This window comes from Linepithema humile, chromosome 6 (assembly GCF_040581485.1).
Source record: "Linepithema humile isolate Giens D197 chromosome 6, Lhum_UNIL_v1.0, whole genome shotgun sequence".
Lineage (NCBI taxonomy): Eukaryota > Metazoa > Arthropoda > Insecta > Hymenoptera > Formicidae > Linepithema > Linepithema humile.
In genome coordinates, this window is record NC_090133.1 from 21,657,246 (window position 1) to 21,679,436 (window position 22,191).

At 41.7% G+C, this 22,191-nt stretch overlaps 2 protein-coding genes across 18 annotated transcripts in view; one reads left to right on the forward strand and one right to left on the reverse strand.

Moving 5' to 3' along the window:
* LOC105671809 (very long chain fatty acid elongase AAEL008004-like) overlaps positions 1–22,191 on the forward strand; it is a 334,136-nt gene that overhangs the window by 224,386 nt on the left and 87,559 nt on the right. The gene's annotated exons all lie outside the window — the stretch shown is intronic.
* Positions 1–22,191, reverse strand: part of LOC105671805 (uncharacterized) — a 252,615-nt gene that overhangs the window by 199,149 nt on the left and 31,275 nt on the right. The window lies entirely within an intron of this gene.

Here is a 22,191-nt window from a genome sequence, read left to right on the forward strand (position 1 = left end):
CCATTGAGATACTTGAAAAGTGATAATACAATCGGAATGAACCGAGATGTTCGCCTGCTCGCAACTGTCCTAAAGCGGCTTCAAGATACGTAAAGCCGTGCTCTGATTTTTTTTATCAGATATTTCGGGAAACATTTGAGGATTATTCATCTCGAGCATTATAATTGCATTATTAATTGCATTATTAATCTGTATCGCATAATACGCATTATTAATTTGTTATAAAATTGAACGTTGCTTCGAGTAGGATTTACCTTTTTTTTTTTCCTTCAACCGCTTATTTGCGCATTCGTTAATTGCACGAATTATTTTATCGCCGGAATGCGCAGCGATGATAATATTGGAATATCGACACACGCGAATTATATTCTCCAGAGATGCAGTCCGACACCCAATACGAGCATCACAGTCGCAGAACAAATTTACAGGCAAGATATCTAATCAGCATTATTAGTATAAATCATTACTAAATTGACCCGCCTAATCAACGCCGAATCCAATGTCCACACGCGCGCGTGCAAATGAAGCGAAGAACCATATCGGTTGGAACTTGAGCCACTCGCCGCGCGGAGTTATTATCGTGCGTCGGAGATACGCGACGCATGGATTGGCCGTAACAGGCCGGCGGAACGTTTACATTTCGCGAGCACATTACGGTGCATAATTACCCGCGAGAGTAATCGCAATCAACGCCTCTCGAACGGGCGCACGTTCGTTGCAGCGCACCGCGATCGACATTACGGTTCAACAACTTGACTCTCGCGCTGCGCTATTGTCCCACCGCCTAAATGTGTCCTCTCGTCTCTCCAAGGTATCCGGCAGCTTCGCTCGGATAAAGACGGCGTGACGCGAAATTACTCGCGCAGACAACGAACCTGTGCAATCATTGCGGACGTTAAATTACCGCGACGAAATATCGAGGCATCGATCGAAAGTGCGGTCGGATGCTGCATTGAGCATCTCTCAGCACGACGGCCGGCCAGACGAGCTAATTAGACGATTGAACGTTACTCGAGAAGTAAAAGCGCTTCTAATGAGCGGCGTTGACCACGATACGCCAGTTGCGGAAACGCGAAACGATCGGCGTGCACTAATGAGAGATCTGTTCTCGGGAAGGCACTTGCGCCGCTCACAAAACGAAGCCGATTGTCGATCGGATTATTAACAGACAAGATAACGACCCTATCGACGTATTATTAACAATCGCAAAAGCTTCTCGAGTCACGTCGTCTTGAAGAATCACATTGTATAGAATTTAGTGTACACAATCTCTTACTTTTTTTTCGAAATTCGAGAAATATTTTACACGGTTGAGAAATGTGTTTCAATTTTTTTTTTTTTGGTGGGATTTGAAATGAGGTCAATTGTCGAATAAGTTATCAATAATAAAACAATATGAATTTTTGAGCCATGTGTCTTCATAAAAAATTCAGCACAAAGATTATCTTCGTTTAAAAGCTTCATCAAAAAGTTTACGGCTCACATTCTTACGAAAGTGGGGCAAGATCGTTTTTAAGATAATAGCTGAAGTTTCAAGAGTAAATGGATAGACCCTGAGAACGAGGGGCCACCCTTGGCGACGGCAATAATGAGTGTCGCGTGGCGAAAGGGTGCCGGTTACGCTGGCCCTTTCGGGGTATCCGGAGTGCCGTTATTAATGGAGAACGAAATAAATTTCGGCGCGCGACCCGGCTTATTATAATCCTCATTGTATTATATACGGTATGCCTACTCCGCCTCACCCCTTCGGCAGTTCGCTTCGTCCCACCCCGATACTTTCACCTTTCTATTCCCCTGCGCCGCGTGACACGGCAGATTACCGTACGCTATACTGTCGAATCATTCCACAGTCGACAGCAGTCGACAGCGCCCTTTTTAAGTCCAACGAGAATGCTCACTTCTCACGCACGAGAAAATGTACGTCATCCTACGTACAGATATATCTTGCGGAATGTAACGAAAGCACTTTCACATCGTCTCACGAAATGATTTCCAACGTAAAATGATTGAAAATTTTTAGAAATAGTAGTTTCATCATAAATCGTGAGGAAAGAGCGAAAGAAGGTAGTTGATTAATTAAACTCGACTAAATCTGGTAAATTTCGGTGAAATAAAGAAGAAATCTCTGTAAAATTATATATAGTATCGATATTTAATTGATACACTTTGGGTCTTTCCCAAAGTAGAGTTCTAGGGTTCCTAATATGCTTCAATAATGAATGAAACAAATGAAATGTAAGAAATGCGGCGATTATATATAAATGTAATAATCCGAAAATGTGATGTTTTAACATCTTATGTTCCCGTAATTATTTCATCGAAATTAACATTTCTACTTTAATCAGAATCAATAAATAATGGACAGAAGTGAGAGATACGATATGAAATATGCAGAGTCGCGGGTCGGACGTATTTTCTTAAGATCAATAGTCCGTCCTCCTGTCGTTTACAAGAAAATGTATCCAATCCATTAATTTAGATCCCACTCGTGACCACAGACGAGATCGTGCGGTTGCACCAAGAGTCATGGCCTGAGCCGGAAACTCGAACGTCGAACAAAGTTGCCCGCGAGAGACCGCAATACTCTTCTCGCCATGCCATTCCGATACAATATTTACTCGAAGCTGGTCGAAAAGTGACTTCGCAAAATAGTTGCACATTTTAGAGGCGAAAACAGAACGCGCGTGATATAGATTTACGGACTACATCGCTACAGTGAAGATTTATTCTTACGTTCTTCTTGTAAATGCATTTATCGAATGATGAAAGATTTGATTTTTCTCGTCTTTTTATTCAAAGTTTTTTATTATTTCTTATTTTGTTGATATTACACGTGTAAAATAAATTGTTTATTGAATAAAATGCAGAATGAAAGCGCGGTAATTTTTATAATCTGTATCTAAACGACACATGTGTGACGAGTATTCTTAGTTTATAAATAATAATCGTTAAAGTCAATTAATCTTCGACATATTTATCCTTGACATATTTATTAATACGCTAAATCTGGAGATTTCAACAGCTCGCTGAGTGATTCTGACACTTGTAGGAAGATTCGCGAGTGTCTAATCTTCGCGTTTTCGATTAATGTTTCATTAAGTTCTGTTGATCTTCGGAATTCCGTCGGTAGCTTCGAATCCGCGGCATTGAAGTACCTATGTTTCCCATGAAAGATCGTCATTCCGACGTTCTACCCCGCGACGTTCTACCTCTCTCCAAGTGTTTATATAGGAGGGCGAAGTCGAAGGGAGATGCACGATCGAAGACGGCTGGGTGGCGTGTCGGGGCGCTTTAAGCCGGCAGCTTCGCGTGAAATTCGAAGTCGAGAAATCCTGCCGCAGATACGAACTCGGGATTATAGAATTAGCTGATATGTCGCTGGCGATCAATTTAATACATTTACGATCAATTTTTTTCGAGAGCAACAATTTGTTCTTAATCATTGCGTAATTGATTATTAATATCCAAAAAAATGACAAAATATTTTATTAACACTTATCAACTTGCCTTCTTCTGCTTTTTCTACTATAAAAATAATAAATAAAGATAACAAACTTAGAAATTGCAATTTTTCTACACGCAATCGCGATTTGAAAAATATGCACTCCAGATATTAGCTCTTGATTTTATTAAATTTTCTTTGTGCGTAACGTATTTAGAAAAGTTAGTGCGTTTATCTTTTTCTACTAGAAATTTAAATATTTATTTAAAAAATCCTATTTTTTGTGTGTAGCAAAATCTACCAAGAAACAAAATTCTTCAATAAACAAGAAGCTAGAGAAGAGAAATACGTCGTTATTATACATAAAAAATGAGACTCGCCATTTTACGCGAAAGAGGTATACGTTGGCATTCTTCGTGTATACCGCTAAACGCATACGCTCAATTTCCATTATGGAATCGCGAGAATACCAGAGCGTGAAGCGTCTCGCGAGACGTCCGACGATCCGGGCAGCGAAGCGAGGTAAGAGCAAGATGGTCTCGAACCGCAGGTGCAACCGTCCGTTGCTCAAACGCCGCGCCACGACGCAGGTGAGCACGCGCTTCCCCCCCTCCGCCCGTTCTGTTCGGTCTCGGGCAACATCGAATCCCACGGGATAAAACTAAGCCCGGGCCGCGTTCCCTCCTCCTTTATACGCGGTCGCGGCCAGCGGTTCCGTCTGGACCGGTCCGTTTATCCCGCCGAACTTTCAGCCCCATCGAGTCTACGGGCGTCCGACCAGTTCCCAACCCCGCCGCGCCTCCCCCCTCGCTCGCCTGGCGGTTCCCGACCACCACTTGGAGCAGACACCCCCGGCATCCACGACCAAACGCCCGGGGCTCCGGGGCTTCCTGAATATTTTATTTACTCGCCGCCCCGCTTCTTCCTCTTCGCCTTCTTGAGCCACGTCGCGCCGTCTTTCTCTCCGTCTCTTCATCTCGCGCGTCCTCCTTTTTGCCGTCTTTCTCTTTCTCTCTCTCTTTCCGCCGAAGCCCCCGGCTGAGCATCGACGACGCTCTTCCCTCCACATCAGTCCCACTCTCTCTTTCTCTCCCTCCCTCTGATCGTTCTACCCTTTTTACCCTTCATCGTCTTATCGCCCGGCCGGCTACCGCCTCTTTTTATCCTTAATCGCACGAATTTATCTTGGTTAGAACGTCTCCTAAGAGCGGCCGCTCCTTCTCATCCTCCTGCCACTCGTTTTCTTCGTTTGATACACACGCATACATGCGTACAATACGCGCGCTCTCGTACGCATACACACAGTTTAGGCGCACAGCGCGCAGTTATGGCGCAAAACCCGCACCCACACCCGCGTGGCATAACGACCCGACGTTCCGTTTCGCTCCCCGCGCGCGTTCTGGCGTCGATTTTCCCGTGACTTTCGCCGAATAGACGCGATAATGTTCCGCTTTTACGACCGCGTCGGGGCCAGTCGATTCGTTTAATTATTCGCGCTGTATCCAGCGTTGTAAATTTACCGGGTTTATATTCCCGAACTTCTCAAACGTCGCCAGAGATTTTTATAACGGGCGAAATTATCGATTTTATTTTCCGAGCCGTCGTCTGTGACTCTCGTAAAGTCGTCGAAACTTTCTCGAGAGAACCGAATTAATGTTGTTGCAATTTAATGATTACCCGGGATATTCTTAATCTCGATGACGATTCGTCAAATCGCTTGCGCTCGAGATCGAGATTATTGTGATACATAAGTGATAATTGAATATATAAAGCGAGTAAAAGCCGGATTGCACTTAATCATTCCGTCCGTGTTAGATTTAATTTAGTTAAAGAAATGTCATTAGGTGCTTTTTTCCATTTGTATGGCTAAAGTGCAGCTTCTGCAAAGTTTCTTCAATTTTCAGTCGGGTATATATGTATATCGTATATATATTTACATGCAATTGAAGCGGTATCGATTCCACTGCACTAAAATAACTGCTGTTCTTGTTAGGTAACTCGACTTTCAGCGGTTGCGATTCGGAGTGCTCGACATCTGAGACAAGCTGTTATATATATATATATATATATATATGGTATATATAGGTATGTGGGTGTGTGTGTGTGTGTGTATGTGTGTGTGTGTGTGTTTGTGTGTATGTATATATATCCACGATCCTCCCGTAGCGAATTCCCACTATGGCAGAAGCGGATAATCAAATATCCGCGAGACCGGCCGGAACCGGTTACCGTGCGAAACAAATTCCCCGCGATCGCGTACATAACTTCTCATTGAATGTTATAACTTCATTAAACGAGCGCGAGCCTCGAGCGAGCGGGCGCGGATATATCTACGGCGGGCGCGGGTGAAACGAGATTATGCAGGATGCATCGTCCCTTCGGTTTCGGGCGTGGACTTCTTCGTTAATTTTGCATCGAGGCACCGCATGCACCGTGCATACCAGGCCCCGTAGCATCCGTAGCGGTTGTGCGCGCGGCTATACGTGTGGCCTGATGTACGCGTGTGTGCCCGAGACCTAATCCGCGACGAGGATGACCGGTGATTTCATAGGGAATTAATCGATCGGGAAGGGTAAATTCGTGTGCCGGTATTAAAGGATTTCCCCATGGTTGCTGATAATTCGATTGTACTCTCCTGCATACATGCGTATACAGAGAGACACGCGAACACACGCACACACACACACACACACACACACACACGCATATACACGCCTAGCTAACTCTTCTCGCTGTTCCGAAGCGCAGCCGGCCAGAACGGATGAAATCCGGAATAAATTCCTAGTTACAAGCGCGAGCAAAAATAAAATCCACTCGGCGCGAGCGCCGCCGGCGTCGGCGTGCCTGTCGTAAATTTCATGCCGTCGCGGATGCACCTCTGTTACAAGATATACATAATCCAGCTCGTTCCATTGTCAATGCTGCCGCGCTAGCGTTATGTACGTACGAATTACGTTTCGCGCTGCCTCGCGAAAAGAAGACAATGTTTCATTTTTAACTAGCAACGCCGGCTCGCGCTTCGCATTCGTGTCCATTTTTAATAAGTCACACCCGCTCGCCGTTGCCGGCGAGGGAATTATCAACTGTTCGCAGCGTCCTGCGTTTCTTACGTTTTAAATAAAAATTCTCTCGAAAGAGGAAGAAGAAACGAAAATCGATCACTTGGAAAAATTAAAATTCCAGGACTTACTTTGTTCGCGAAACTTTAGCCCGGCCGCAAAATTGCGCCAACTAAAAAGAAGAGAAGCAAGACGCTTATAAAAAGGAAAGAGCAATTGAGCTTCAAAGAGAATTCTGTATGCACCACGTAACCCACTTCTTAAGTCAAATCGTTTTAAACAATAGGTCTGTTCGCCTGCACTTTTCGCACATTATGCACTTAGGACAATGCGGACGTAACGCGCGCCTTTGGCGAGAAGAAAAAGCGAGACGAAAGTATGGAGAAGTATAAAAGTGTACTTGCGTAACGCGAACGTACAAAAGAATTAGCCCAGCCATTTTTGCGTGATGTGGAAACACAAATGTACATTTTATTTTATTTGCACGGGGATTAACGCCACGGCTACATTGCCGCGAGGAACACGCTGTGAGAGAATCAGTGGGGGAGAATCACATAACGTTTAGACAGCACGAACGTCAATCGAGCGCATTACCGAGATCGTGTAGACTCGCGTAAGAAGCCATTACTCGTCGTGTTTAACATCCGCGAGGGAAAGCGCCCGCCTCAATTAGCGGGACAGACCGTAAAACCCTTCCCACGCCGGAAATCAGCTCCGATCCTTATCCGCTTTGTAGCCCGGGCGTCAAGAAAGCGCGCGCGCGCGCGCGCGCACCGCACGATAATTGCTTTTCTGCCCGTGGCACAACGAAAATATTGTTGCTGCCGGCGGCGCGGCGCTGTGATGGCATAAATTTAGCAGAAAAAATAGAAAGAGTAATCGCCTTATCACGTGGGAATTCCGCGACGTTTCTCCATCCCGGGCGAGCTTAAAGCCGGGGGAATGCTCTCGCAGTTGTTACGGAGTCGAGTGCGTTTACCGCATCCGTCAATCTGCCGCGAACGATTTCGGAATTTACTCCAAGTCCCGTAAAGACGTTTCCGCTTTAGCGCGCTCGTCGCCGAATTTTACATGAGAAATTGTAAAACCGTGCCTATCAATATTCTCTTATATATATATATATTTTTTTTTATCTTGCGATAATTTATTCACACATTCTTATGTAATTACATTTGAACGTAAAAGCTATTATTGAGACGGAAAAATATTATCTTTTATTATGCCGCATACACTCCAAAATTAAAGAAAGTGGCACTTCGACTATACGGCGTATTGGAAATATAACAGAAAAATGCGGAGTTATAAAACGATAATAATTTAACTAACGATGACGAATATTCATAAAAAAGACTCGAGGAAAAAACGCGCGTGGACGTATGCAGCGAGCGTATGTAGTGGAGGCACAAAAGTAAATTACTACGCAAATGCTAATCAACGCAGTACACGGGAGAAAAAAGACAAAAGGGAACAATGATTATTTTTCCCGGACCGCGTTATTACCAAAAGAATAATGTTCGCGCGCAGAAAGAAATGGTGGCAATCCCGGAAAATGTAAAATGACTTTTTGACAAATCTTTTCCTGCCAACGCCTAGTTCATATCGCGCAATTAACAATACATTTTTCTCTCCCACGCATGATTGATTAGTTAAAGCAGTACACTAAATTTAATTAATAAACTCATTCATTTTATTCTTTCCTCTGTGCGGTAAATATAAATATATATTTCAAGTTAACTTTAGTTTTTCTCTTCTGCGAAGAAAGGCGACAGAAAAAGGTAAATTACATCTAAGAAGCTGATACGCCGGCAAAAAAAGGCCGGGGAATAAAAGGCAAGATGCGAAATGACGTCCGCGCGGAAAAGAAGCGGCCAAACACTCTTTAAATAATAATAATAACCGCGGGTAATCGCGGAAAACATTACCGACGACGCCGAGAACCAGGCGGGGGAGCGGTAATAATAACCGACGAATAATTTGCACTCTCCGGATGCTAATAAGCGTCGTGCGCGCCGGGAAAAACGGAGAAGAGGGAGCAATTGAGTATTTTCCCGCGAACCAACCGAAAAAAAAGCAGTGTTTGCGTGGCTCCTGTGGGCAAAAAGAAGAAGAGGAGGGTTGGGGAGAGGCCATCCTCGGGGACGGGACCGAAGGCATTCGCCTGCTAATAGGCTTAAGTTATTAAACGACAGGGGACGACAGGTGCGAGCACCGCGAACCGTCGCACGCTCTTTCGCAGCCGCGCGCGAAAGCTCAGAGAGAGAGAGAGAGATGCAATCCAAGGACGAAGCCGTCTTTTATTCGCGAACTGCACAATCATCGCTGTGGCGAGCGATTCGCGATTTAAGTCACGTCCACGTTTCGCGGAGTTATCGGCGAATACGGGATACGAGTGCGCCGACGACACCTCGGGTAACGAGACACGTGCCACGGTCGCGAACTTACGAATTGGCGCGCATTCAGCGCGTCCTTACGCGCTGAAACTTTCGGAGCGCGTATAATTCGAGCGCTTAACCGTTCGTTACCAAGTTTCAATATTGCAACTTTCAATAACCTCGGAATTACTCTTTTGGAATTCGAGTATATTCCGACATTTGTAACGTACTTTCACTTACAAATGTGTGTCCCGAAAATTTTAATGACAATTGAGAAATGAATTTAAAAAAAACTCGCCGGTTATTCAAATGTTACACGAACCGATAAAATTCTGCGATTTTTAAATTAAAACCTCACGTAGATTTTATGCGGATACGCTAACGCATACTTATTTGCAAGAAGCCGAAGAAATGCCTCGTTGAATAATTCTGATTTAGAATAATTACGGCGATGCCATTATGGCGCCTAAGCGGTAACTTTGGAGAGCGTTAATAAATCACGTCCTTCATTTTCTTTAAGACGAGACGCCGCCGTTGGGAAATGCGCATGTCTCGAGATGGCAACACGGTAATGCGGTTGGCGTAGCTGGTTTATAAGCGCTGCTACCGTAAGCACTACGGTGTCGCGTATTTTCTGAATGGATCGCTGCGCAGCCTCCTTAGCTCTTGCCTGACTAGCGAGATATATGCGATACGGGCTCTTAGAATAACTATTTTCCTCGTTGAGCGAACAGTAAGACGCTTAATGTGTTATATATTACGCATTATTTACATAAAAAAGAAATGCGCACTGTAAAATGAACATAGTTATGCGGCATAGGACAGTAATTTTGCTACAGATTTTTAGAGAATATTATAACATTTTTATATATCGCGTTACAGCAAAAAAATCACTCGCAATTATTGACAAATACTAGACAGTATTTTTTATATCAAGTTACACACTTTGAAACATATTTTGCAATGCATTGTCCTCAATTAATGTCATTATAGTTTTGATAAAAAATGTGCACGTACGCGAAATGCCAGACTAAAAATATCGATTCTGCTTCAATTTGAAGGTCCTCCATCACGATACGTAAAGGATGGGTATCGGAAAAGTTTCAGGAAATCGCGCTGCTCTAACGAAGTCTTCCCCCCTGCGGATAATCGCGCGGGTGATTAACGTTGATTGACATTTCCTAAACGGCTTCACGGCGAAAAGACGTTCCGATGGTCGACGCGACTCCCGACATTTCCATCGAGTGACTCGGAAACGCAGTCGCGGAGCGTCTTATCGTGTCAAGCCGAGCCGACAGCGAATGTAAATTTAACAGAACAGACTGAAATTTGAATATCAGCATTTTCCTCTTTCTAGGCTACGCGAAGCATTTTTATATTCTGTTCTAAAACATTATGTCTTTCTCTATAATGTGTATATCATTTTTCCGACTGCTTGATTCCACGAAAAAGAATATGAATAAGATAATGCGGTTGTTGGTAAATTTAGCACTCTTCATTCTTAGTGCATGAAGCTCAGCGCTGCGATGGACAGTATTAATGTATATTTTAATGCACACTCCATTTGTCCTACGTTTTGAGCATCCCGGTAATATTCTATTACAGCTATATATTTTATTCTGTTACGCCGCGCTTATATTTTATTGCGCGTGCCGCGCTTTCTGCACAATCACATTTTCTCTCACATTAAAAAAACAGAACTGGAAATGGAAAAAATTTCACCATCGTGCTTGATCGTAACCACAGACGCACTGATGGAGATATATATATATATATATATATATATATATATATATATATATATATATATATATACATACATACATGTATATGCCGCGCTGAGTCGGAAGGAAAAAAACTCTTGTTCTGATCCCTCAAACGTTGCACTACCAAGCAAGCCGCGCATTAAAATGTATTGAATGCTTTGTGATTTTTCAAGTTGCGCAAGACATCTCAGTTCCAGCAAATCACATTTCACCCACAAGTTTTTTGACACAATTTGTAAATGTACTGATCTAAAATCTATTTTTTCTAATTGTTTTATATCTCAAACTTAAGTAATTAATTAGTGCATTTGAAAGTGAATTATGTTAGAATGTGAAAAGCCAACTCGAAATTAATCCGAAGGATGCATGCGTGATATTTTCTCATTAGTCTTGCGTAAAGTAAGCGATATCATTGTTCGGCAGCCTTCGGAACCGCGGTCGTACACTTTATAATAGCGTTATCAAGACAAGACTCGCGCGTCAGACCGCGTATCGATCGCGTTCACGGGTACGACAGTTTCTCATCGTGCGCTGAGCATCTTACGACATGCTTTGCAAACAATATACGGCAAAAGCATCCCGCAACGGGGAGGCCAGACCATTATGCCCTGTCTCTCCCAAGAAAACCCAGCTCAACCCGGGCGCATTATTCCATCTCGCAAGAATCCGACGTCGCTCGCGATCCTTCTTAGGGGCGACAAAGGGGTACCGTTCTACCGGTATGAAAATCTCGCGAAAATTAAAAATCGGCGTCTCCCTCGCCCTCTGCGACCCCCGCTACCGTCCTCCCTCCCTTCCTCTCGCGACTATAGAAGCGCCGAGCCGGAGGAGGAAAGGGTTGAAAAGCGAATATGTGTGCGAGCGCGCCGCATGCGGAAGGACGCACGGGGCAGAGGAGGGCTGGAAAGGTGGGATACGATATGAGTGGAATGCTTTACGACCCCATTTTTCAGGAGATCACCTTCCGCGCCTTCATCCCCCGCCGACCGACGACTCGCTCTTATTCCGCTTCTCTCTTACTCTTTGTTCTATCTCGTCTCTTTCTTCTCCTTGATGTCTCTCTCTCTCTCTTTCTCCGTCCTTCCCTTGATCTCTTTTGTTCTCCTAAACTCGGCTTACACATACATGCCTCGCGGTGTATTTGCATACTGCAGAATCGTTCGCTTGATTTCACGCGGGCTCTTCGATCCCCGAACTGAAATTTAAAGGCGGCGCCGTGTGCTCGCGCAGCCTGTTCTACACGATGTAAAAGCATCATATTTTACGTCCGGTAGCGCCGCTCGGGCTCGCTCGCCTCCTTTTGTGTTACTCCCGGAACCGCTCGGAACGTCTGGGAGATTTGCCGGACTTTCCTCCTTTCGCTTTCGCTTTATGCTCTTCTTTTGTACACTGCGTTGTCTGGTTTCTTTATACTTAATTTATACGGAAAAATTGTACATTTTTCCAAATACAAAATTTAGGTCAACGTGGTTGATCAACGTAGCATAGCAAACGTAAACATAAGCTTTTTGCAACTAGTTATTTCTTTTTTCTGTTTTTTTTTTTTTTTTTAACATTTAACGCGGGAAATAATTTTTTCACGGTTAAAGCTTCTGAATAAAAAGCATTTGTACAATTTTTATGGCGATAGAAGAATTGCTTCTAATAATTTTCAACGGAAAATTTCTGTTCGAAACCTATTCAAAAAGAATTTTAAAACTAACGTCCAATATTTTACGATCCGGGATTTTCGGAAATTAAAATAAACAATTTCACAAAGACTCTTTTCACTTTTCTAAAGTCCCCCCCGTGTTTATGCGTATTACTCGAAAATGTAACCGTGTCGCGTGCATTCAGTTAAACAAAATAAGTTGAGCCGATAATGAGGCAAAAATCTGTAATTGCACAGAAAATTTCCCGCACGCGTTATTCACAAGGGGTGTCAAATAGTCCGGAAAATTGCTACACACTCTCCGCTCTTGTTCTTCTTCACTGTCTTGTTTTGCCGTTCCCACGGCCTCCCCATTTTTCGTTCCAATCTTTCGCCCGTAACTCAATTTTTATTTCCTCGTAAGGGGCGCCTTTAAACAATCATACATTTCACCGCTCGCGATCCCGCGCACGTGAATTTGCGATTAATCGTTCGAAAGAAAAATATGAATACACCCGGGAACTTGGGACATATAAAATACTTCGATGTGCGAGCCGCGAGGTACATTTTTCGGTCGATATACATCAGAAGGAAGGAAAGAGAAAGAGTCCGCCGCTACGAAAGACCGAGAACTAAAGAAGTAGTGCAAGAGGGTGGAAAGTAGCTGACTTTTTGGCCGGACCCTCACAGAGAGGACGGCCGAGGTATAAGAAATAATAAACGAGACCATTAAGCCCGTGAATTTTCCTCGTGCGCGAGGGCAGAGGAGAATGAAGCAAAAGAACAAAAGCCCCAGAATTCGCAGTCTTTACATCCCACAGTCCTTATATTTTCATACTGTACTCTACTTCTCTCTTTCCTTTCCGTCCGCTCTCTCTCTCTCTCTCTCTCTCTCTCTCTCTCTCTCTCTCTCTCTCTCTCTCTCTCTCTCTCCTCTTCCGCATCCTTCCTCTCTTCTGCCTTCCTCGCGTTCCCGTCGACCGACTATACACCGCCTGTCGTGGAGCGTTTCGTATGCCTCACACCGGACTTCATAAATTTGTAAAATGCACCGCCGTGTAATCTGCATGTGGCCTGTTTGCGGATCAGAATAGAATGGCAGGAAATAAAATTGGCTCGGCATACAGGATCATGCAGTTATTTGCCATATAAGATTACTTAGTAAAGCGAGTAAAATTAGAGACCCAGATGGAAGAAACAAAATTGTACGGTTTAACTCTTTTCACATTTAATGTGAAAAGCTATCGATTTATTATGGAGAAAATCTAGATCAAAGATTTAAAATATACCACTTCTCTAAGCGATAAAAAAAACTTTTTTTTCGTTGATTGACATGTTCAATATAAGGCGAAATAAATAATTCACGACAAAGTTATAATACTACTACCGGTAGTAACTTAGTCAAATAATTATAGCAAATTGGACAGGTGATATGTTCTTTATATAATCATGCCTTGAAAAGTTAACAACATCCGGTGCTTCAAAATAACACTTCCGTGAAACGGGATCGAGGCGCAGTTCATCGCTCAAGTATTCCGCTTAAATTTGCCGATTTTGCAGCAAATACGAGAGCGACGTAAGAAACGCCGTCTCTCTCTCTCTCTTTCTCTCTCTCTCTCTCTCTCTCTCTCTCTCTCTCTCTCTCGATAAGGTGTAGCAGACAGGTGTCTCGAAAGCGGAGAAGAGGATCGTGCTTGGCGTCGTATTCTCTGACAGGGGATAAAAAATGCGACTGTCGCTCGAAGATTATTCAACCGTTTAAATTATCGCTCTTCTCGCAATGATCGATGCTCACATTCCGCGTTTACACCGAAAATCTGATAATCGTTTGTGTCTCGCGATGCGCTTTCGGCGGGCGAGCAAATATTTCTCTCGGACTTTACACATTTCTCTCGTTCATCCCTTGCTTCAGTGTGCATTTTTTCTTTCCCTCTCTTTTCTCTCTCTCTCTCTCTCTCTTTCTTTCTCTCTCTTTCTCTCCCCTCTCGTGTCACTTCAAGAAGCTATTTATTCATCTGCATTTGACGAGGCTCGAGTTCACCGTCGCCGACATTTCCACCGCGATTTCGTCGAATTCCTCGCGGCACACTTTAACGATTTCAACGGCGGCGTTAAGGATCGTTTATTTGCCAGCTTTTGTCTGCTCTCGACGCAGATACGATTTACTTGAATATCAAAGGACCTCTAACCCGTGCCACGCTATCCAAAGATTCATTATCCGCATTTCTCTCTCTCTCTCCTGGGTAACCGGAAGGCTCAATATCAGCATCACGGAACAAACCTTTTTATACGAGGATTATTTTTATGCTACGAGTAAACAATAATGATTTGCATAAAAGTTCATTACATTAATAGGCGATCCGCACAATCTAAAAATCATTTATTGGAAAAAATTGAAGTCGCCCAACGCGGCGCAGCGGCGTGCGAATGAAAAAATCTCGAGTTGACGGTAATTGTGTGCATACATTCATCCGCAAATATTTAGCCGGCCACGTTCAAAAATGTCAATGCTATTCCGCCGCGCGTTTCCCTGCGAGCAGCCGCAATGGAAATGTTAAAATAAACAGTCGCGCAATATTTCAATGAAAGCGCGCTAACACACAGACAAATAATATCTGACAGAACGCGTTTTCTTGGGGAGGGAAATAAATGCAGTTCCCGACAGTTCTAATATTGCGTCGTTTCTCCGACTTTACGCGCGCGCGCACTTTCATTCCGACCGTAAAGCCGATAAATTATCGAGTACGAACGACGACACTGTGTTTTGCGCACCGAGGGTTTACTCGTGCGGAATCGGCGCGGCGGCCGGACAATGGCTACGAGAGAAATCAATTTGCAATTTGCTGGAGGGGGACACGCTCAAAAGTGCATTCTGTATCGTGTCACGTGCCGCTCACGACCGGGCCGGACGGGCTCGCGAGATGAAAGGCGTTTCTCGGGACGGTGGTTCCCAGATGTGGAAAAAAAAAATGCTCGAAGGAAGGCGATGACCTCTCGAGTCATGCACTGGAAAAAAAGAACCCGGAACTTCGCGCACCCCACACGTGTCGGAGCGAGCGGAAGACGACGCGCGAACGCGATTTATCGTCTCTTCTGGCTCTCCCACCGATAACATTGATTTTATTCATCTATGCGGAAAGTGTATTCGCCTCGCGAAATAACAAAGCCGCAGGAATTTGATTACGGATCGCTGAAGATTACGAATCACTCGCAAAGGGATTTACAATGTTAGAAAAATCTAATCGATCGTGCGAATAAAGTCGCTCACCGCGTTTGATAAATGTTTGCCATAAAACTGAAACTTTGAAATCGTCGGTTGTCGATGACAGTGATAGTTGGAAAACGTAATGAATCGTTAGTCCACTTACTCGTGCAGCCAGAATCGTTCTTTGCTTACTGAAAAAAGCTCGGTTTTGTGCGTTTTACAAATGCACCTTCGGGCCATCGCGGGCATAAATTCCGCTCAAAATCGCCGAGTGCACCATAGGGCAAGTGTAATATTTTACGTTAATTGTGCGGATAGAACAATATCGGCGATACACGGTATTGCGTTACATCAGCTTGCGCTAAATGAATGCGTAACGAGCGAACGGTACTGCGGGCGGTAATAATTATATCTAGACTAGCGCGCAATCACCATTGTTCAAATGGCGATACCGCGCGTAGTATTTGTGCAAGCGCGGAAAAAAATAGTCGATTACCAGCGATACAGCGTCGTTAACAAGCGTGATTCCCTATTAAATTGGATTAATTAACGCACCGACACTAATGCAGCCGGTTGCCAAATATTAATTGTTCTACTTAAGCCGCGGCCACGTCACGCGAAACAGATACCTGCTATTTTAACAAGAGAACTTAATTAGCCGACAATGGTGTGCCATAAATCAAGCGATATTCTATATTGCAAATAATTTTCCTAATTAATCGTTGGGCTAGAAATAACTAGAATATTCAATGCATATGTTTGCAATTTGATTTTATACATTGCAACAATATTTAATAGACAACAATAAATTCATTATTCATACAGTAATATTGTAACAATATTATACAGAGTGCTTTAGAACTCATCAGCTCTTTTATCCGCGAGTAAAAAATTTTGAAATAACTTTCTCTCTCTGGACAGAAAGAAAAACAATAAGAATTTCAAAATTAAAATTTCGAATTACGCTGCGAGGCCAAAAGTTCAAGGATACAAATTTTACATGTGGTCGAGTCGTGACTGCCGGCAATTCGGATACCCTTACTTCGACGTAATAAAATAAGAGGTCAACCTTATAAGACTGTTGATTCTATCGCGAGGAGCGCCGAGAGCGATGCCGGGGGATGTTGTGCTAGCAATATCCAAAATCTTCGGTATATATCCAACGATCCAATATTTGCTATGGAGATGAAGGAGTACATTCCGCCGTTCCCTCTTTTTCGCGAGCTACCACGTCGAAACTCCTGCCCTATTCCCGCGTATGTCCCGAAATATATTCTATGTAGAATGCAACTTAGCCCGTGTATATATATATATATATATATATATATATTTTAAGCAATAATTAATATATATGCATGTACGAATCCGCGTATATTTTCGGAACGGCCCATGGCTATTTAAGTAATTAGAACCTTAAAAATATAGATGCAGTAAAGAAAATATACATTCTATAATTCTAGGTTCACCAAATGTTTATAAGATTCTATATAAAAATGAGTAAAAATGTAAAATGAGTTTAACATTCGGGACCAATTCTTTGTTAAATATAAAATTTCAATGCATCATAGTAAAGAAAATGTAAATTCTAAATTGCTAGGCCTACCAATTTTTATAACATAAGATTCTAGTGTCTAATAATGAATTCCCTCTCTTAAAAAAATGTTATCAATCAAGATATATTGATAATATTTAACTCGTCGAACAAGAGTTTTCACCTGAAATAACGAAAACATCTAAAATACTAAAATTAAGCAGAGATAAAATCACAAATGGAAACACTTGTATTCAGAAAGAACCTACTGTAATTATATGATGTTGTGCAGAGATAGAATACGTAATAAACTGTCGTGCAATGTAAATGAGATTTAGGTTAATTAGGTTTACGTTAATTTAGATGCATGTTTAGATTAATTTATCCAGTTGTTGCTTTGCAACAAACTCCGACCTGCAACACGAATAAAGATAATAGAAATTTTAATGTTTACATACGTGTACAACCGCACATGTTAACTGATTTAAAATGAAAAAAATATTGCATCACATTTAACGCAGCCTACTTAATTCTCTCGAACGATGTGTACGCAGCGATCGGAAAAATGCTAATTTATCCAATGATCGCATTTAAAATCTTCTCTAGACACAAACTGCGTTCGCCGAGATAAAAGCACGTACTATTTTTATACATAAAAGCGACATCCGCGGGTATATATGCGCATAAAAACAGGAACGTTGTTTACTCGGTATGTTGTTACAAAGGGTGATCCGTCATCGTGGAGGATGAAAGAAAAAAGAAGGTGTATCAAAGACGCCGGGATCTCGCATTACGGAAAATCGATTGTTATTGTGGCGGTGGCGGTGGTTCTGCAGGTACAGCGACCGGCGATGGCGACCGAACTACACTTTAATTAAATGCTAAAGACATAACACCGTCGCTCATTATGTTAACTATGTCCACCGTCCACCTTTGAGGTTATATGAAAGATGATCCACCCATAAATAGACAATAATACAGTTTAAATAGTCGCATTTTAAACCCGCTAAAAATGGTTCGCAAATTTTCAAAGGTGTTTACGGTCCCGCGATGGAATATTCTAGTAATTAATGCAATTGTGATAATCAAATGTAACAACGCGCTCCAAGTACGATAATATTTTGATAGTGTTTATCTCTGTCATAAAATATGTGCAATTATTGATCATTAGGATCAATCCGAATCGTATGCGTCAACACGGAAAATAGGGCAATATTTCGATGGCATTTACCTCAGTTAGAGAATATTTCCAATAATTATTATTTACCGTACTAATATCACTATATTAATCAGCAATACAACATAATTGAATTACTCGCGCAGTCGGCCGAATTTCGGGAGATTTTTTTTATTCGCCTCGATATGCTATTATCTCGACATTCGATTAGCACCAATGTGCAGCCTAACGATTATAAACGACCATGCTCAGCGAACCTGTCGGCCGTTGGCCTCGCAAACCGTCTAATGACCTACCGCTAATAACTACTACTGCTCTTGTAAGCGATCCGTTCAGAATACGGGCCATTAAATCCATAGTCCTAAAGTGTATTAGCGGTACAGGAGCGTTATTTGTAGGCATGGCCAATACAATTACAACTCTATCAATCGTTAGAAATAGCTGCGAGCTGAGTTTAAATTGTCCACGTCAAAATCATTATGCGGAGTATAATGCATTACATAATGTAATCGACTTGACGGGATATGTTCGTTTTGAATAATTCATGAAACGGAAAAATAAGTCTGATTGATTAGTCGCTAATCGAAATCCATTAGAGTTCCGCGGTCAAATTTGGGACGGCAAAATTCTGCATTACTGGCTGTCAATAAAAATGAATGATCAATAGTGCTTATAATCAGGAGATATTTATATTAAAGCCCGCACCGTAGCTATTCTGCTCGAATTCTTTACTGATCGATCAATAGCACAAATTAATGCCCAAATCGCTTTATCATTAGCGATCATTTATTTTTCACTTTATTCTCATTTACTGTGATTTACCGGCATCATGGCGATTGACGCGGAAAATAATCTCTTCCGATTACAATTGATATCACCCGCCATAATTCGGTACGTGTTGTGCACTGCACTACCGAGAAGTCGCGTAAACCGGCAACAATACGAGAGAGCGCATCATTGAAAAAGCGCCTTGAATAGACAATAAATATTGAACTTTGGAACAAGTTCTCCATGTTCCGCGACGTTAAATTGACGATGCAATTCGCCTGTCCACAATGCCTCTTAGGATAAAGAATATCTGCAAGAAGGCACCCTCACGTCTTCAAAAATCACCCTCTCAACAACGGAGGTGGCTACGGAGTATTAACATATTTACGACAGTCATGAATTCAAATGTTCCCTTCACGCCGCCGCTCCGACGCGGACCGCGCGCTCCCGTAAAGTTACGAGCTCCCGCCCACTCGAAATCGATGTCGATCGACCAGCCGAGCGCATCGAGAAAATTAGTCGAGCGTGTCTTTTTCGTTCCGCGAGACCCTACGAACGAGCGACGCGCGGCGTTTCCCTTCGTTGAAAGTCTCCTCCCGGCCCTTTCCCACACACCCGTAAAAATGCGCGCGCAAACTTGGCCGGGCACGTACCGGATCCGATTTTTCGTCTGGCTCTACGGGGTTTGCTCCTAACATGGCGCGCGAATGCGTAGGGAGGGATTCCACAGATTGGAGAAATGTCGAAGCGAATGTATCACAGGAATTCGAGGACTTCGAAGGGTTTCCCGACCGAGCGTTCGTGTTTTGACTGTTTATTTTTCGTTCTCAACAGTTTCATAAATTTTTTTTTCTGCACAAAAAATTTATACGATAGAAAAAAAACACAGTCACTTTAAATCGATTTAATAATAATTAATTCTATAAAAATCATACTACTCATATAATTATAAGATCTTATTGAATTAAACAAACCGTGACGAAGCATTTTCGTGTACCAGAAATCGTGTTGTTAATTTTATCGTAATTCAAAGACGCATATGAATTTAATGCATTGTTTCCTTGAAATTGTTCATCCGCTCGGATGTGGCATTCGCACTACTTACATAATTACTCAGCGGGCAGGAAATTAACGTACGTGATATGATGGAAACTGAATTAACGAGGTAACGATATTTTGGCGCCGCTATTCTTGATATTTACTCATGTTTGTAGTAAACAAATTTCGCAGCATTTATCGGCGTTCTCATGTTCATTAGCTGTTCCAAAACTCTCGAATGAAATTTATGAGACAAAAGATTGATAAAGTCAAAATTAAACGTGTGATAGGGTAAATTTTATAAAAAAATCAAATTAATTCTGAGTTGATACATTTTTTAAAGTCATTTATATGACTGAATTAATGCTTAATTCTGAATTTATAATATTTTAATTGTATTCATTGTTTAATACTAACGTTCATACTTAAATATATAAAAATGAGAAACTTTTAAATGGATAAAATACTAAAATATCAGGAGATACTTTGGGATTATAATTAATTATCGAAATTAAATAAATTAAGCTCGTAAAAATTATCAAATAAAGTATGCTTAAATTCATGAAATATTGATTAAATGCTTGATGTGGCACAATTAAATTCTTCTTAATCGATATACTTGTTTGCAATTCTTGTTTTATTGAGTTAGATAAACTTATTTCCGTGGCAAAGGTACCACCGATAAAATAATGCCGCAAAGTCGCAAGCCAATTCGCAGTGGTCGCAATAAAAACGTCTCTTTAAAATCGATATACGAACAATGGCTAAAACGACATCCATTTTGCTTGACGTAGGGGATGGCCGCGGTGCGCGAAGAGAGGGGTTCGAGCTCTCGTCTTTGTATGCAAATCGCGTAGCGCACTCACGGAAACTCACTAAAGGCGAGAAACTGACTTGACACTCGACTTTGCCCGTTTGTCGTCACTTCTATCGGTTGACGAATTCCCTAACGATAATTTTATTCGGAAAGTTCGCGCACGAGCCGGGAAACGAGAAATCGGCACCGAAGCCAGACGTCGACGAAGTGCCGCACATTTTTGTCGCCGACCCGCGATTGTTCGCCGAAACCACTATTAACCATTATTTTCGAAGTGGCAAAGTTCACCTCGCACCACACACAGCGCGAGGATTGTGAATCTAAATCAAGAAAGCGCGATTAAATCAATCACATTCTATATATCGTAACTGATAGAATTCTGTAAGAAAGAAATATTAAACATTTATCGCTTAATAAATTAATATCAGATATATATCTCAAATAAAATTAGATTCCAAATTCGACAAGTAATATCATAAGTATTATGTAAAATTATATTGTAATGTATATAAATTAAAAATAATAATAATTAATAAGAATAGTTAATTTTTCCGAATTTATACTTCTCGTTTTCTATAACAATAAAAAAATATAACATCAACTCCGCGTAGATCATCTTACTGATTACAACCCTGTTAGACTAAGAAAACGGTCCTCAAAATTGGGCTAAAATGTTTAATTACTTCGTATCTTTTGATAATAAAGAAATTTTTTTTCGAGAATGGCCATTATATATATATATATATATATACATCGCGAGGACAGTAAGCAAGAAAACGACGGACCAACTACTTTTGACTACTTACACTAAAATTATAAATTTTTTCTTGTCTGCAATTTTGTCACGCGTCACCGGTATAAAATTTCTCTTCGCGTTTGTGAAAAATTTTTATTAATAAAAAAAATTCGACGTTATTAAATTACGTAAAATAATATTCTGCAGAAAAATATCTAAAAGCACTTCTATCAGCTGCGCGTATATTCGGGTTATTTCATTTATTTAATTCATCGCGCGACTGGCCATGGTTGTTTCACGTATGCGTTTCTCCCGTTCCTTCCATTTTTATTTTTATTTCACGCTTTTATCAAAAGTTTTGCTCTAATTATTATAATAATGAAAGGACACGAACTTAAAACTTGCGCTTGTTCATGTCACATTTGGTTTCACTGCTTTTACGCCGCCATCTCAGCATATATACCAACGCATTAATTATTCCGGTAATTAAGCGTTAAATTAAAGTCGCGTTAATGTGAAATGCATTTGAAATTAATTAAGTAATAGATTTAATTATTTCCGATTCGCATTTTTGAAATCCCTTTCATCTGTCACAAAACTCTTTAATCCTTAATGTTAGATATCCACGTAATAATATATAATGTCAACGT